The sequence below is a fragment of the Ursus arctos genome, unplaced genomic scaffold (assembly GCF_023065955.2).
Source record: "Ursus arctos isolate Adak ecotype North America unplaced genomic scaffold, UrsArc2.0 scaffold_16, whole genome shotgun sequence".
In the NCBI taxonomy this organism is placed as follows: domain Eukaryota; kingdom Metazoa; phylum Chordata; class Mammalia; order Carnivora; family Ursidae; genus Ursus; species Ursus arctos.
In genome coordinates, this window is record NW_026622830.1 from 55,362,554 (window position 1) to 55,379,356 (window position 16,803).

Genomic DNA, 16,803 nt, shown 5'->3' on the forward strand with positions numbered 1-16,803 from the left:
AGCCCCACATCGGGCTCCTCCGCTATGAGCTTGCTTCTTCCTCTCCCACTCCCCCTGCTTGTGTTCCCTCTCTCGCTGGCTGTCTCTATCTCTGTCAAATAAATAAATAAAATCTTTAAAAAAAAAAAAAAAAGATAAGGTTACACTGGATTAGAGTGTGCCCTGATTGAATGGCTGCTGTCCTTATAAGAGCAGGGAGGTTTGGACACACAGACACAGAGGGGAGAAAGCCACCATGTGATGACAGAGGCAGGGTTTAGAGTGATGCAGATGCAATCCAAGGAAAGCCATGAATTTCCAGAAACTACCAAAAGATAGCAAGGGGCAAGGAAAGATAGTTCTCTAGCTCTTTCAATAGGAAACAGAGCCTAAGTTATAGCTTGACTTCAGATTTCCAGCCTTCAGATGTGTGAAAGAGTAAATTTCTATTGTTTTAGCCCATGTAGAGTGTAGTAATTTCTTACAGCGGTCCTAGGAAGTGAATACAAGCCCCTTTAGTGACATTTTCAGTTGTTACTATACTTTTCAACTCCAGAATATCTGTTTCTCTTTTATAATTCACATCTTTTTTATTGTTATTCTCTATTTGGAGAGATATAAGTCTCATACTATGTTTTAGTTCTTTAAATATCATTTCCCTTAATTCTTTACATATACTTAAAAGAGCTGATACAAAGTATCTGTCTCGTAAGTCCAGTGTCTGGACTTTGCTTAGGGACAGTGTGTATTCATTGCTTTTTTCTCCTTGTATATCAGCTTATGTGTGGGGGACAGCCCAAGAGCACCTCCAACATCCGTCCCTCTAGAAAGACTAACTGAACTCAGTATATAGCCATCCTGATAGTTGTGATTTATTACAGTGAAAGCACACTAAGCAAAATAAGCAAAGGGAAAGGTGCATGGGAGGTTCAGAGAAAACCAGCCACAAGCTTTCAAGAGAACTGCTCCAGTGGCATCACAAAGGTACACTTCATTCCTCCAGCAATAAAGTGTGAAACATCTTCCAGGAAAGCTCATTAGAGACTTTGTACTCAGAGGTTTTTAGTGGGAACTGGTCATTTAGGCACCCTCTGCCTCGCACATACCTGAATTTCAGAGTTCTATCAGCAAAGATATGTGCTGCATAAACCACAGGGTTTGCACCAGCAGTCTAGGCACAGCAAGCCACACTTACCAGAGAATGGTGGGGACCCTCTTGATTCCAAGTTCCCAGACTTCAGACAGGGTCAGTCTGACAAGCAGGCCTGTCATAGGAAAGCACACTTGGCCCTGGTATGCCAACTTTTTTCTGCACAGTCAGACTTCTGGTTTCCCTGCAGGTATCTTGTTACTGGGGAGGGGGACTGTAAATTGGTTATTTAAAATAATATCATATGACAACTCTAGAAATCGGATTCTCACTCTTCCCTAGGATTTGTTGGCTTTGCTATTTTTTGTCATTGCTTTCTCATTAGTGACTTTAATGAACTAATTCTCCAAAGTCTGTATTCTTTGTCACGTGTGACCACTGTAGTCCCTGCTCAGCTCTATGGCGGTCAGCTATTGGCCGGAGAGAGATCTCATGAACAGCCTAGAACTAAGTCATTCAGTCTTTGTCGAAGGGCTTCGTGAGCATGTTGAATCGTATCTTCAAAATTCAGCTGGTAGCTGAAAACCTTCATTGTTGCTTGTGCAGAACATCCAGGTCAGGCAGGGGGAGAGCTAAGGGCCTTCTAGGGTCTCTCCTGGGTATGCTTACAGTGTTCTAGATTCGTAAGAATAAGTCAGAACTTTTCAGATCCCCTCATGGAAATCTCATTTTTTGGTGGTCCTTGTAAGCTTTCTATTACTCTATTGTTTGCTCCAACTAATATCTATCACTTTAACCAACCAACCACAAGTTAAGCAACTGCCTATAATTTCTTTTTTGACAATTATGCTGGGAAAAGGCTTTTTGTTCTGGGCAAGCTCCAAGTGAGATTAAACACAAACAGTCAAACAAGTAGGGTCTTGCAGACATCCCTCAGACCCATTAGTGGTAATTCTCTAGAAATGAGGTTTTGAGGGAGCTCCGGACCCATTCTGTTCTCTCCAGTGGCTGCCGCATTGCTGTCTTTCACTGTGAACATGGGCTTTAGTTTTCTGAACTACTCTGCAGCCACAGGGCAGGGGATGGGACTAGGCCATGTTAAAACAGCACAAAACTCATGGTTCTGACTGAGACTCACCTGTTTTTTTCCCTCCCTCTTCCACCAGTATCAACATTCCCTCTACTGCTGCAAGTTTGAGTTTATTTCCAGAGTTCTTAAGATGTTGGTGGCAATTTTTGCCAGTTTCCTCATTGATTTTTTTTTGAGGAGAGAATTTTTGGAGGTCTTTAAGCTGCCATTTGCACTAAAGTCACTCACCACATCATACTCATACTCAAGCCACAGTCCATGACTGATTATCCTCAGGTGTTTGCAGGAATCACAGTTCAACGTAAACTGTGTCTCAGAGAGACTCCTCATGCAGTTGTGTGCACACTGTTAGGTCACAGACATGAAACTCAGCTTCAAAATAGAGTGTCACTTTAAAAGGAATTAAATTTTAAAAAAATAAAAGAATTTTCTTAAAATCGTATACTGAATAATATGACGTGGCACCTCTGGATAATAGTGACCAACCAGATCCTCAGGTTGAATTTAGGTCATTAAACAGGGCTTTGTTGTTATATTCTTCCTCCAACTTAAAAAAAACTAAAGCTTATCATATGCACAATTTTGTAATGGTAGAGTTTGGATATTTAATATATGTATGATTTCTTGAACTTGTAAATTTACTTAATTCATCTTCACAGTCATAGAGAAAGTTATTTGGGAATAAAATCAATTATCTTTGGTCATGTATATTTTACTTATCTTGATAAGGCTTGTACTATATAGAAAGAAAACATGAAGATATACAGAGATTCCAAGATATGGTGTAAAACTGCCTATCATTCTAAATCCACACTGTATCTTTAAAATATATGTACAGGCACCGGGGGGGCTCAGTCGTTAAGCGTCTGCCTTCGGCTCAGGTCATTATCCCAGGGGCCTGGGATCGAGCCCCGCATCGGGCTCCCTGCTTGGCGGGAGGCCTGCTTCTTCCTCTCCCACTCCTCCTGCTTGTGTTCCCTCTCTTGCTGTCTCTCTCTCTGTCAAATAAATAAAATCTTTAAAAAAAAATTAAAAAAATACATGTAAAATTGCTCCAAATTGCCCAAGGCCTCGCTAGAGCAGTCAAGAGGAAGTAGCTGATTTTCATCATCCTGTTTGCCTGGAGACCACTCCAGACACGTACATCACACTGACGTGTGTGCAGCAGACGGGTTGGGAAGGACTCGGCTTCTCGCTGGGCCTCATGTCACAGTGGAAGTCTGAGCCTCACGACAGCATTACTGTGGCTTTGAGTTGACCGCACTGAGCTGTGTCTAGGCAGCATGCGGTTTGCTTGGTTGGTTACGAGTTGTCTGTTGACTGCGAAACAGCTCCAGTCACATTGACCTCCCATCGCCTCGTCCTCAAACTTTCCTCATCGCCTCCTGATTCCATCCATACGATGTTCTTTCTGCAGGCATCACCTCCTCCTCCACTGCCCACTCCAGCCACTACCCAGGCTGCACCCCAAGTTACCCTGAATGCATTCCTCAGATAGGGGTTCAGTCAGCCCCTCTTCCAGAGAACCTCCCAAAATCTCCCTGACTAGAGCTGTGCCCAGGTCATCTTTTTCAGGGATCTCCTATTAGTTGAACTTTTTATTGTGTGGTTATTTTATGTATATCTTCCCAAGAATAATTAGGATCCATGGAGGGAGAGAATGTGAAGTTCTTACCAGTAATCCTGCACTTACCTCCTTGCACCTGGTGAACGGGACAGAGATTCTCCAGAGACAGTGCAGTGAGGACAACACGTTGCAGTGGGGAGGGTGCAGGATCTGAATCTGCATGGTCTGCACCATGCCTCGCTCTGCCATTCACACCACATGACACACAGCAGGATCAAAAAACATTTCTAGGAGACGTCTCCTCATGTCGAAAACAGGACTAACAGTCATTCCTCAAGGGGGCATTTGTGAGGAGAGAGAAAAGTTGTATTCATGTAAGATCTTGGGATGTATCTGTCATGCTACCCTTCACTAAATGTTGGTTGGTGGCCTACTGACAGCCTAGTCTCACATTACTGGGTCATGTCCTCTGAGCAAATCATGATCACTCAGAGAGGCATGCGCCTCTCTGCAGCTCTGAGATCCTTGTCTTGTCACAGCTGTCTCTCTCCATTGTCACAGTCAACCCCAGTCATCCTATGTTATGGGCATTATTTTCTCAGTTCTTTCTTTTGTGTCTGACATTTTGTCTTTTTCCCTGCCACTTTTTCTTAAAACATGGGTGGCTACAGCTGGATGTCTCTCCTGGAGTCTAGAGGATGTAGGATACATAGTAGCACTGCGGTGTCACTGCCCTCCCGGCCAGGTTGACCACGGTCTCTCAGGGTTTTTCCAAAGACCCACCCTCAGGGGTCTTCCACATGTCCTAAGCAGTCAATGCATTTGTTCATTTAGTCCAAACTTGTAAAATAAGTTTGGTCACCTCTGCATGCAGCCTACCTGCAAAGGAGTTAAGTGACTTGTCCAAATTGAGGCAAAAAAGCATGGTTAATCCTATAGTCACGGAAGACATGGGATGAGTCATCAAGACAATTTCCTAGAGAAAAGAACTCACACATGAATCCTTAGAGGTCACTTCTTACATCGATCTATTCAATGAACACATCATTCTAAATATACTCAGTTTTCCGTTGAATAGGACTTTTCACAACTAACTGAAGCAGCATGCATCACCAGAATACCAGAGGAAGCTAAGTGCGGGGGCTTCAGAGGGTCACAGTTTTGAGGACAGCATTCATCCTGTGCCAAAGTCCAATGACGCACTGCGAGCCCAGTGCGAGACACAGCACCTCTCTGTCCAGGAGACCCCGACACTGAGATTCCCGAGACGGTGTAGACTGTGCCCAGGGCCCTGAAATGGAAAGAGACACAGGGATGGTGAGTCTGAGGTCATATGATGTCTATAAGAAGGAAGTGGCAGGGCCTCCCCTGATCCACTGTCAACAAATCACCTGAGCAGAGAGTGAGAGGAGTGGGGAGGAAAGAGGACGAGGCTGTGATGGAAAGACCCTTCGAGTTCTGCTTCCCGCGGGGCCCAAAGTTGATTTTACCTACTGGCCCCACTCAAAGGGAGGACAGGGAAGTCATGCAGATCCTTCCCCTCCCCTTGATGGCCTCCCACAGCTGATGTACCCCAGGGGTTTGTGGCAAGGCAGGCCCACAACTCCTCCTGCTGTGTTAGGGCCAGATGTACATACAGAAGGGGACCTTGGAGAGAGAGTTGCATGCCCATCCACCTGTCCACTATCCCCTCCTCCCAGAGTGGGGTCTCTTCACTGCCCAGGAGCCTCCTCTTAAGACTGCAGCCTCTTCCACAGCCTTGCACTCAGTGAAGTGACCTCCACAGCTTCTTCCTCCATTGTAGATCACTGTAGAGGGGGATCCAGAGGGAACCCAACCTCAGAGAGAACTTGTTCCAGATTCAGAACAGCAGAAGGGGCCCCTGGGTAGCGCAGTCGTTAAGCGTCTGCCTTCGGCTCAGGGCGTGATCCCGGCGTTCCGGGATCGAGTCCCACATTGGGCTCCTCTGCTGGGAGCCTGCTTCTTCCTCTCCCACTCCCCCTGCTTGTGTTCCCTCTCTCACTGCCTATCTCTCTGTCAAATAAATAAATAAAATCTTAAAAAAAAAAAAAAAAAAAAAAGAACAGCAGAAGGACCAAAGACCATGACAGATCAGCCAAGACCAACCCACTTTCCACTGTGGCAGTCAGGGGGATCCCCTTCACCTCATCCTGTGTTGCTCTCTCTCCATCATTCCTGATTGGGGGACAAAATAGGGAAGGCCTCAAGGAGAGGGAGAGAGCGCTAAGCACATCTTGTGGGTGCTCCACTCTGAGGAATGGGAGGGACCACCCAGCCCTCTTTGGCACACGCCAGTTAACCTCTGCCTGATACTGGACCCAAGGGTTGATTGGGTCTGTTGTTTGGGTGTACACATATGGTATCAGGAAATTGGAGGGAAGCAGAACTTTCAAGGGAAGAAGAGGGACTCTGCATTTTTTTCCCAGAGCAAAGCTGGTTCCAGTCACTAACATAATAATCCACACCAATACTTCCAGTGCAGGACTGAGTGATCTGACCAAAAGCTCCAGAAATTGTGGACAGCTGGGTCAGCAAACCATACCCAGGATCTTAGAAATGGGGGTGCATCAACCACACAGTATCAGAGAACCAGAGGAGAAAGGACGGCCCCCATTACACTACTCCAGAACTCAGCAGCAGCCACTTGCCCACAAAATGACAGCAATAACTCTGGACAGTGAGAAGGTACAGACAGCCAACAGGTTTTTATCTCACTTCCCTGTGGGCCTTGAGGACAATGTAGGCATCAAGCTGCTGTCCCACACTAAGCAGTAATAATCAGCCTCTTTTCCAGGCTGAAGCCCAGAGATCAAGAAGCCTGGCTGCCTGACCTGGAGCCCAGGAAGCTCTTCTGAGAGGCAATTGCAAATCTGGGGGTCAGGAGTTTGGCAACAAAGCCCAGGTGTTGCTGAAGCTGAGCTGCTCCCCTAGTGCACGTGCTGGTGGCCATCTCTCCTTGGCCCTTGGACACTGAGGGTGGCTGAGTCAACCCCACCTGGACCACAGACCCTGGCACGGGGGAGGGACAAGTAGAACAGTGAGTTGGGTGAATGAGGGAGTGGACCAGAGCTGAATGAGGGGCCCCCCACAAATCTTCCACCCAGAAAAGTTCAGCTCTCATCTGTGCAGAAAGTGAGGAGCACAATGAGAGGGGCACAGGTCGTGTATAGATGCTCAAGAGCTCTGCTCCCTTAGATTCCAGAAAGGGGCAACCCTAAGTCCCTCTTATTCTCTCCCTAGGCACCATGGGGAGATGGGCTCCTGCATTCATATATGTCCCTGCTCCTTGACACTCAGCCCTGGGTACCAGCTCTAGCAGAATGATGCCCCCCACAAATGTCCATGTTCTAATCCTTGGAATCTGCCCGCATGTTGCCTTACATGGGGAAGGGGAATTAAAGTTGCAGATGGAATTAGGTTGCCAATCAGCTCACATTAAAATCAGGAGATGATCCTGGATTATCCAAGTGGTCACAAGGTCATGAAAAGTGGAAGTGCAGCAGAAGAGTCTACTAGGATGTGGGGCAGTCAGTCAGCTATTGCTGGCATTAGAGGTGGAATGGGCAACTAAGCAGGGAGTGTAGACAACCTCTAGAAGCTAGAAAAAGCCAGGAACCAGATTCTCTCCCAGCGCCTCCAAAAAGGAACACCCTACAGACGTATTTATTTTAGTCCAGTGAGGCCCATATGAGACTCTAACCTGCAGAAGTGTAAGACACTATATTTATGAGGTTTGAAGGCAATACATTTGTGGTAATTGGTTACAGCAATGGGAAACTGATACAGTAATTCCCAAGTCAACGGACTGAAGAAGAAGAATCTTGATCATTTCAGCAGATACAGAAAAAGCATTTAGGACAATTCAACATACATTCAAGATTTTAAAAACTCTCAGCAAAATAAGAATTAAGAAAGACTTTGTCAACTTGATGAAGGACACTTACAGTTTATAGTTAGCAATAGTGATGGAAGATAAAATTATTTCCTCTGAATTCAACACGACACAGGAGTTGGTGACTATCATAACAAATACTAGGGTCATCTACTGATTTCATTTCCTTTGGATGTATCCCTAGATATGTGATTACTGGATCATATGGTGGTTCTATTTGCAATTATCTGAGGAAACTCAGTACTGTTTTCCATAATGGCTGTACCATTTTACATTCTCACTAACAGTATATGAATGTTCAAATTTCCATTTTCTTATCAACATATATGTAAACCATCCTAACAGGTGACATGATATTGTCCTTTGATTTGGATTTCTCTGATGATTAATGATGCTGAGCTGCTTTTCATATGTCTGTCAGCCATTTGTATTTCTTCATTGGAAAAATGTCTATTGAAATATTTAGCCCATTTTTATGTTGGGTTAAACACTTTCTTAAAAGATTCATTTATTTTGAGAGAGCGAGAGAAAGCACAAGAGGAGGGAGGGTCAGAGGGAGAAGCAGACTCTGCTGAGCAGGGAGCCTGATGTGGGACTTGATTCCAAGACTCCGGGATCATCACCTGAGCAGAAAGCAGATGCTTAACCAACTGAGTTATTCAGGCGCCCCTGGATTAAACACTTTTATTTTTAATGATTAGTAGCAGTTTCTTATATATTTTGGATATTAGCCTCTTTTTTATTTTTTTAAAGATTTTATTTTTTAGAGAGAGTGAGCAGGTAGTAGGTGGGGCAGAGGACAAGGTAGAGAATCTCAAGCAGAATCCAAAATGAGTATGGAGCCCAAAGCAGGGCTTGAACTCATAACCCTGAGATCATGCCCTAAGCTGAAATCAAGAGTTGGATGCTTAATCAGCTGAGCCACCCAGGGCCCCTAGTCTCTTTTCTGATACAAGGTTTGCAATTGGATTCTCCCATTCTATAGACTGCCTTTTCATTCTGTTGATTGTTAAAGAGACTATCCTTTCCTCATTGTGTACTCTTGGCACCCTCATCAAAGATCATTTATCCATGTATGTGTGAATTTATTTGGGGGCTCTCTCTTCTGTTCCATTGCTCTATCTACCTGCTTTTTTTAAAATTAATGTATAGTATATGTTTCAGAGGTGAAGTTTAGTGATTCATCAGTTGCATATAATACCCAGTGCTCATTACATCACGTGCCCTCCTTAATGCCCATCACCCAGTTACCCCATCCGCCCACCCAACTCCCCTTCCGCAACCCTCAGGTTGTTTCCCAGAGTCAAGAGTCTCATAAGGTTTGTCTTTCTCTGATTTCTTACCCTTCAGTTTGCAAAGAGCAATGGACAGATGATCTAAGCAGAAGATCAACAATCAACAAGATCTCACTCTTTGCATCAAAAAACAAGGGCTTTGGATGACACACTGGACCAGATGGACTTTAGAGATATATTCAGAGCACTTCATCCTAAAGGAGCAGAATGCACATTTTTCTCAAGTGCACATGGAACATTCTCCAGAATAGATCACATACTGGGTCACAAATCAGGTCTCAACAGGTACCAAAAGACTGGGATGGTTCCCTACATATTTTCAGACCACAATAATGTAAAACTTTTTTTTTTTTTTTAAGATTTTATTTATTTATTCGACAGAGACAGAGACAGCCAGCGAGAGAGGGAACACAAGCAGGGGGAGTGGGAGAGGAAGAAGCAGGCTCATAGTGGAGGAGCCTGATGTGGGGCTCGATCCCATAACGCCGGGATCACGTCCTGAGCCGAAGGCAGACGCTTAACAGCTGTGCCACCCAGGTGTCCCCACAATGCTGTAAAACTTAAAGTCAACCATAAGAAAAAATTTGGAAGACCACAAATACATGGAGCTTAAAGAACATCTTTTTTTTTTTAAGATTTTATTTATTTATTCGACAGAGACAGAGACAGCCAGCGTGAGAGGGAACACAACCTGGGGGAGTGGGAGAGGAAGAAGCAGGCTCATAGTGGAGGAGCCTGATGTGGGGCTCGATCCCATAACGCCGGGATCACGCCCTGAGCCGAAGGCAGATGCTTAACCGCTGTGCCACCCAGGCGCCCCAGCTTAAAGAACATCTTACTGAAGAATGAAGGCGCCAAGCAGAAAATTAAAGAATTAAAAAAAAAAATGGAAGCAAATGAAAATGAAAACACGACAGTTCAGAACCTTTGGAATGCAGCAAAGGTAGTCCTAAGAGGGAAGTATATAGCAATACCAATCTTTCTCAAGAAACAAGAAAATTCTCAAATACACATCCTAACCTTACTCCTAAAGGAGATGGGGAAAAAACCCAGCAAATAAAGCCTAAAGCCAGCAGGAGAAGAGAAATAACAAAGATTAGAACAGAAATCAATGATATAGAAATCAAAAGAACAGTAGAACAGATCAACAAAACTAGGAGCTCATGCTTTGAAAGAATAAGATTGATAAACCCTAGCCAGACTTATCCAAAAGAAAAGAGAAAGGACTCAAAATCACAAACGAAAGAGGAGAGATCACAACCAACACTGAAGAAATACAAACAATTATAAGAACATATTATGAGCAATTATGTGCCAACAAACTTGGCAATCTGGAAGAAATGGATGCATTCCCAGAAACATATAAACTACCAAAACTGAAACAGGAAGAAATAGAAAACCTGAACAGACCCATAATCAGCAAAGAAATTGAAGCAGTAATTAAGAATCTCCCAACAAACAAGAGTCCAGGACCAGATGGCCTACCAGCGGAAACCAAACATATAAAGAAGCATTAATAACTTATTCTCCTGAAGCTGTTTCAAAAAATAGAAATGGAAGGAAAACTTCCAAACTCTTTCTATGAGGCCAGCACTACATTGATCCCCAAACCAAAGACCCCACCAAAAAGGAGAATTACAGACCAATATTCCTGATGAACATCGATGCAAAAATTCTCACCAAGATACTAGCTAATAGGATCCAACAGTACATTAAAAGGATAATTCACCGTGACCATTTAGGATTTGTTCCTGGGCTGCAAGGATGGTTCAACATCTGCAAATCAATCAATGTGATACACCACATTAATAAAAGAAAGGTCAAGAACCATACGATCCTCTCAATTGATGCAGAAAAAGCATTTAAGAAAATACAAAATCTTTTCTTGATAAAAACTCTCTGCTGTGTAGGGATAGAGGGAACATGCCTCAGCATCATAAAAGCCACATATGAAAAACCCATGGCAAATATCATCCTCAATGGTGAAAACCTGAGAGCTTTTCCCGTAAGGTCAGGAACATGACAAGGCTGTCCACTCTCACTGCTGTTGTTCCACATAGTACTGGAAGTCCTCGCCTCAGCAATCAGACAACAGAAAGAAAAGACATCCAAACTGGCAAAGAAGAAGTCAAACAAGGTACTCTATGGAGAAAGTCCCAAAGACTCCACCCAAAAATTGCTAGGACTCATACAGGAATTCAGCAAAGTGGCAGGATATGAAATCAGTGCACAGAAGTCAGTTGCATTTTGATACACTAAGAATGAGGCAGATGAAAGAGAAGGCATCGATCCCATTTACAGTTGCCCAAAAAACCCATTAAATTACCTAGGAATAAACAGAACCAAAGAGGTAAATGGTCTGTACTCTGAAAATTATAGAACCTTATGAAAGAAATCGAGGAAGACACAAAGAAATGGAAAAACATTCCATGCTCATGGATTGGAAGAACAAATATTGTTAAAATGTCTATGTTACCCAAAGCAATCTACACATTCAACACAATCCCTATCAAAATACCATCAGCATTTTCCATAGACCCAGAGCAAACAATCCTAAAACTTGTATGGAACCAGAAAAGACCCCAAATAGCAAAAGTAATATTGCAAAAGAAATCCAAAGCTGGAGGCATCATGATTCCAGACTTCAAGCTATATTACAAAGCTGTAATCATCAAGACAGTATGGTACCGGCACAAAAACAGACACATAGATCAATGGAACAGAACAGAGAATCCAGAAGTGGACCCTCGACTCTATGGTCAATTTATCTTCCACAAAGCAGGACTGAATACCCAATGGAAAAAAGACGCTCTCTTCAACAAATGGTGTTGGGAAAATTGGACAGCTACATGCAAAAGAATGAAACTTGACCACTCTCTCACACCATACACAAAGATAAACTCCAAATGGATGACAGACCTAAGTGTGAGACAGGAATCCATCAGAATCCTAGAGGAGAGCATAGGCAGCAACCTCTAGGACAGCAACCTTTTTCATGACACATCTCCAAAGGCAAGGGAAACAAAAGAAAAAATGAACTTGTGGGACTTCATCAAGATAAAAAGCTTCTGCACAGCCAAGGAAACAGTCAAAAAAACTAAGAGGCAGCCCACGGAATGGGAGAAGATATCTGCAAATGTCTTAATCAGATAAAGGGCTAATATCCAAAATCTATAAAGAACTTATCAAAGTCAACACCCAAAGAATAAATAATCCAAGCAAGAAATGGGCAGAAGACACGAATAGACATTCTCCAAAGAAAACATACAAATGGACAACAGACACATGAAAAAATGTTCCATATCACTTGGGAAATACAAATCAAAATCATAATGAGATACCACCTCATTAACAAGTCAGGAAATGACAGATGTTGGCAAGGATGAGGAGAAAGGGGAACCCTCTTGCCCTGTTGGCGGGAGTGGAAACTGGTACCTAATTCTGGAGAAGAATTTGGAGGTTCCTCAAAAAGTTAAAAACAGAACTTCCCTATGACCCAGCAATTGCACTACTAGGTATTTATCCCAAAGATACAAATATAGTGACCCGAAGGGGCACCTGCATCCCAATGTTTATAGCAGCAATGTCCACACCAGCCAAACTATGGAAAGAGCCCAGATGTCCATTGACAGATGAATGGATAAAGAAGATGTGGTATATATGGAATGGAATGTATATACGTGGTATGTATAATGGAATACTACTCAGCCATCAAAACAATGAAATCTTGCCATTTGCAATGATGTAGATGGAACTGGTGGGATTACGCTAAGCAAAATAAATCAGAGAAAGACAATTATCATATGATCTCATGCATACGTGGAATTAAAGAAACAAAATAGAGGATCATGGGGAAGAGAGGAAAAATACAACAAGATGAGAGAGAGGGAGACAGGCCATAAGAGGCTCTTAATCATAGGAAACAAACTGAGGGTTGCTGGAGGGGAGGTGGTGGGGGATGGGGTAACCGGGTGCTGGGCATTAAGGAGGGCACGTGATGTAATGAGCACTGTGTATTATATGAGACTGATGAATCACTGGCCTCTACCTCTGAAACAAATAATACATTATATGTTAATTAATTGGATTTAAATAAAAAAATAAAGAGCACCCTTGCATAAAAATAGACAGACAGAAAGTAGACCAGTGATTACCTGGTGACGGGACGGTTGGGGAAGGGAAGGATTGTAAGGGCATCAGGGAATTTTTTGAGAATGATGACTATGTTCATTATCATGGGTATATACATGTGTCAAAACTCATCAAATTGTGTTTGTTTAAAAACGTCTTCCCCTATGGACTCTGGGAAACAAACTGAGGGTTTCAGAGGGGAGGGAGTGGGGGATTGGGCTAGGCCGGGGCTGGGTATTAAGGAGGGCACGTATTGCATGGAGCACTGGGTGTTATAGGCAAACAATGAATCATGGAACACTACATCAAAAACTAATGATGTACTGTATGGGGAATAACATAACATAATAAAAAAATTTAAAAAAATTTTCCCCTAGAGCTGATAAGGGGGTGTGGTACCTGGCCCATTTGGTACTCCTATTCTGGAAAATTCTACTCCTTAACTGGCATTCTTAGAGAGGTATTCCACCAAGGCTTCCAAATTGTCTTTCTGTAAAAATATTTTTTCATTATTTATTGATTTAAGAGAGAGAGCGCGAGCACGAGCAGGGCCAGAGGGAGAGGGAAAAGCAGACTCTGCTGAGCAGGGAGCCTGACGTGCAACTTGACTCCAGGCACCTGGGATCATGATCTGAGCTGAAGGCAGACGCTTAACTGACTGAGCCACCCAGGGGCCCCCAAATTATCTTTTGTAAACAGAATGGAATGGAGTAAGTATGTACTTTGATCTGCCTTCTGCTGTAGGCCTGCCAACTCCGGAACCTAGAGTCAACCTCTGTCCCCAGCAGACGAGGAAAATGAAAGGCAATGGGCTGCTCCAAGGTCACTTTCAGGTCATGGCCAACCCAGTGGTTTGTCCTCCCACATGCCAACTGTGGGCCTGTGCTCAGGTCACTGGGACACCTGGCTTCCTAAACCCTTCATAGATGTCCATTGTTTTTCTGGTACGTGTTTTCCCTGTGAGGCTGGATTGAGACCATTTTCTCTGTCGTTCAGAGTTTATAAGGACGCTCTTGGAAACCGGTCTCAGTTTCAGGGCAATGGTATTCCATCCTTCCATTGTATCCCCAGGTCACAACTCTTTCGTCCTCCTGAGCCGCTTTGGTCATTGGTGCCTTTATCCCAACTCTTTACGTGGCCAGCCTCACCCCTCTGGAGACCTCATGAACCCAGACTCTGCACAGGCAGTGTGAGGATCAGGCTGACATACCTGTGCTTGGCCGGGGTAATAAATGCCTTCATTATCCCGGACCACCCAGCTAATATTTTATCTTCAACATGAATGCCTCACTCCACAAAGGCCCTGTTGTTCTCACCCTTAGGCTGTGGCAAAGCCTGACCATAATCTCCCTGTTCCTAAAGGACTCACAGGGCTCAGGTTCAAACTTTTGTGAGCACTTGCAAAATCCTTTGGGAAATCAGTGTAGTTTATAGCAGTGTCTTATGCCACACCTCTCAGGCTCATCTGCCCCACTTAGCGGATTTCCAAGTGAGCCCGTGCACCACACAAAGAGTGGCCCCTAGCGCCTGCCTCTGCCCACGTGTCAGGGCTGACTCAGGAGCTCAGGCTCCCACCTTACCCCCTTTCAGCCTCGGCCACCCCTCTTGAAAGGACTATGTGCTCTGCACACATCGCAGAGATACGGGAGGGCACAGGAAGGAAACCCACTGAACTAAAGAAGCTCATAAACTATTGACCTCCTTCCATCCTGCCTCCATATACCCCGGAAGAGAAGAGCAGGAGAGGCCTGCCGATGTGGACAAAGACCTGCCCTGGCTGTTTATCTTCCTGACAATAAAAAGGCCTCCTCATTGTAGCCAAACTGTTGCTGAAAATTCTGTTTTCACTGGTGAAACAGATAACTTTTGTCGAATGGCCCGCTGGCTCCTTGTTCTCAGTGTGGTCCGTGGACAAGCAGCCTCGGCATCTGCTGGGAGTATGTTGGAAATGCAGAGTCTCAGGTCCCTCCCAGTGTTACTGAATCAGAATCTGTATTTTCATGAGATCCTCAGGGGATCCGGGCCTAAGATGATGTCTCAAAAAACCACTGTTGAATGTTCCCCAAAGAGAAAGCTAATCAGCACCTTGGTATACCAAATGGGGAAGGCATGGTTGTTTCCTGGGCCTTTTTGGCAGTTTCTAGCATTCTAGAATTCCATAAAGGGTTGATTCTCCAGTGGCCCTGATGGGAATTTTTCTGGAAGAAGGGAAAGAACACCATCCTTGCCGGGAAATTGAGCAAGGACGGAAGCTATGCATGGGCCCAACAGCAAGAGCTCCAACGCGCCAAGGCTGATCCCCTGCTCTAGAGCTCTCTGCTGTTCTTATGCTAGATCCCTTTGTGTCAGGTGATGGGATGGGAGATTGTTCTTGCTTCTGTATTGCTGTAACCCGTCCTCTAAGATTCACTTTTGTTGTATCCCAAAGTTTTGGGACCCATGTCTTATCGTTGTTCTTTACTTCCATTTAATTTTTACTTCATCTTAGAATTCCTGCTTGAATCACTAATCGTTTGGGAGAATGTTCTTTGACCTCCATGTATTCATGGTCTTCCCTGGTGTTTTCTTGTGGTTGATTTCTAGTCCATAGCATTGTGGTCAGAAAAGATGCATGCTATGATTTCCATCTTTTTAATTAGTGGAGACTTGTTCTGTGGCCTAATAGTGATCTGTTCTGGAGGACGTTTCATGTGCACGCAAACGGAATGAGTGTTCTGCTGTTTTAGGACGGGATGCTCTGCATGCGTCTGTTAAAAGCAGTGCATCACCCAAAGCCACTGTTTCCTTGTTGATTTTCATTTTGGATCAAGTCCACATTAATAGAAGTGGGGTGTTAGAACCCCTACTGTATTGCATTACAGTCAATTAGTTGCCTGCTGTTTTTTATTAACTATTTTTTTTTTTTTTAGATTTTATTTATTCGACAGAGATAGAGACAGCCAGTGAGAGAGGGAACACAAGCAGGGGGAGTGGGAAGGAAGAAGCAGGCTCATAGCGGAAGAGCCTGATGTGGGGCTCGATCCCATAACGGCGGGATCACGCCCTGAGCCGAAGGCAGACGCTTAACCGCTGTGGCACCCAGGCACCGCTTATTAACTATTTTATAAAAGTATTTGAGTCCTCCTATGATGGGTGTCTAAATATTTAAAATTGTTCTATCTTCTTGTTGCATTGTCTCCATGATTATGACACAGTGTCCTTCTTTGTGTCTTACTACTCTTTTTTTTTTTTTTCATTCTGTTTTGTCTGATAGAAGTATTCCTACCTCTGCTTTGTTTTGGCAACCACGTGCATGCTAGATGCTTCTCATCTCCTCACTTTCAATGTGCAGGGGACTCAGTAGGTCTGGGGGCTCAAGCTGAGTACCCAATTTTGGACAAATTGGTGTAAGAGTGGAAACTGAGACTAAGTGTGTAAACTAGAGAATGTTTGAGACATGGACTTCAGAACAACATGGACCTAAAAGTCCCCTTGACCACCAAGGAGAGGGTGGGTTTCTCTGGTCAAGGATATGGGCCATGGGGCACCATCGTGGCTCTGCCTTTAAGTTTCTGCCTTCGACTCAGGTCATGATCACAGGGTCCTGGAATGCAGGACTGCATCAGACTCCCTGCTCCAACAGAAACCTGCTTCTCCCTCTCACACTCCCCTGCTTCTGTTCAATCTCTTACTATCGCTCTCTGTCCAATAAGTTTTAAAAAACTTAAAAAAAAAAAAACGATATGACCCATTATCCTG

At 44.1% G+C, this 16,803-nt stretch overlaps 1 protein-coding gene across 1 annotated transcript in view; it reads left to right on the top strand.

Annotated features, from left to right (window-relative positions):
- The window catches only part of LOC125281949 (ral guanine nucleotide dissociation stimulator-like), a 476,760-nt gene extending 463,702 nt beyond the window's left edge, over positions 1-13,058 (top strand). Inside the window, exon 18 of the mRNA XM_057312911.1 lies at positions 140-13,058. The gene's annotated coding sequence lies outside the window, so the exon portion shown is untranslated. The remainder of the gene's footprint in view (positions 1-139) is intronic.
- Positions 13,059-16,803: the final 3,745 nt, after the last annotated feature.